This window comes from Propithecus coquereli, unplaced genomic scaffold (genome assembly GCF_000956105.1).
Source record: "Propithecus coquereli isolate 6110/MARCELLA unplaced genomic scaffold, Pcoq_1.0 Scaffold61, whole genome shotgun sequence".
Classification (NCBI taxonomy): Eukaryota; Metazoa; Chordata; class Mammalia; order Primates; family Indriidae; genus Propithecus; species Propithecus coquereli.
Genome location: NW_012152063.1, coordinates 3,790,169 through 3,792,237, shown reverse-complemented (window position 1 = coordinate 3,792,237; position 2,069 = coordinate 3,790,169).

Here is a 2,069-nt window from a genome sequence, read left to right as displayed (position 1 = left end):
CAGAACAAACATTCAATGATTGCCAGCAGGTATTATTATTCTATCATGAATGACGACACTGCCAGGATGAAATTGATGTTCATTTTCCAGTCAAGAAAAAAATGTCCAAGAAGTTGGGTGACATTCTTGTGGTCATTCTGAGAGCCCAGGCCAGAATTATGACTTTATCTGATGGACAACAAGGATGTGCTTTCAAACTTAGTAACATAGTGCCTAAGTTCTTTATTGTGTTGAGGTACGTTCCTTCTGTATCTAATTCATTGAGAGCTTTTATTATGAAAGGACATTGAATTTGTTATATGCCTTTTCTGCATCGATTGAGGTGATCATATGGTTTTTGTCTTTCATTTTGCTAATGTATTTTATCAAATTTATTGATTTGCCTGTGTTGAACCACCCTTGCGTCACAGGGATAAATCCTACTTGATCATAACGAATGACCCTTTTAATGTGCTATTGAATTTGGTTTGGTAGTATTTTGTTGAGGAGTTTCTTCTGATTCTTAACTGTGTTTCAGATAGTTCAATTGCTCAAAAAGCATCACTGGATCATTTTTTCTGCATCCACATATTAATAATGTCAAGAGCAGAACACACCCCAGTATACCAAGAGAAAATGCACAGTTCTACACAGGCAGGGACAGAGGTATCCTCATTACAAAATAATAATGCTTTATTTCTTTTAAAAACATCACCACTTCTTCTGATTGCCCCTGTATTTATTACAAAGTAGGAAGACATACAGCTGTAGAAATGTGAAATGCAGGCACTTCTCTTGCTAAACTAATTTTTAATTAAATGGACAATACAGTTACAATTTACCTAGAATCCTGTGTTGCTTCCAGGGATTTCTGGCCATCTCCCTTCCATTTTGTTCAAAACAGAATCTAAAATATCTTCAAACAAGTTATAAAATATGCGTTGTATATTTTGTGTTCAAATACATCATCTAAGTACCCAGGCTTCGACTGAATATTTAGCATTATTGAAATGATATTGATGATAAGATTCACAAGTATAACTCACAATAATTAGTAATTTATTACGTACGGTTTTGGTAAAGTTATTATCACCCTTTCTTCCCTTTTTTTCTTTTTTCGTTGATTAAGAAACTAACTTGATTACAAAATCAGTGAGGGACATAACGGAGATTTGAACATAGATCTTATCACACCAAAATGAGCTATTCTGTACTTTCCTTTAATTCTTCATATTTATTTCAAGTTTAATATTTAAAAGATTTAATCATCTCCCTTCATCCTGCTTTTCTGAGCAGAGATGAAATGAGTTTATCATACGCATTCAATTCTAGCAGGTGTTAACAGCCAGAACTCAGCACTTATGCCCAAGGCCCACGCTTATGAAAAAAAATATGACTTCTCTATTTAATGCTTATATTCTTTTCAATTCTATTTCTATTAAAGGAAAATATTAAACAAGTGACCATTTTCAAGGAATAATAATTTTTATAAACACAAGATTTTGTTAATTCAAAGATTATAGGAGATAGAAACATGTTGTCTAAAACCTATAGAACTGGCAGTGATGGGAGGATAGCAATGACAAAAAAGAAAAAAAAACCATGAAATCCTAATTTAAGTAATATCAAGTATAGTAGAAGAAAGCATCTGACCTACTTAAAAAATCATGGGTTCATTTTGGCTTTACTCATTAAAAAAATGCTATTTAGACAATGTACCATGCACTAGACCAGTTTCTGAAAGCATAGAACAGAAATGTATAAGAGAAGTTAATCTGATGGCAGGTGGAAGAGAGAATTTTAAGAATGACCCTTTGTGAAGTGGTATCTGGTAGGTGTCTTTCAGACACTTTTTTTCCATATCTGTGTTTTTGTGGCCTGAAATTCTATTATGAGAAGGCAAGGCAGTCATTACCCAATTACAGAAAAACCATAAAAGATGCAACTACCAAACAGAACTATTACATTAGCTGAAATACACTTATTTTAAAAATTATAATCAGGGCCGGGCGTGGTGGCTCACGCCTGTAATCCTAGCACTCTGGGAGGCCGAGGTGGGTGGATTGCTCAAGGTCAGGAGTTCGAGACCA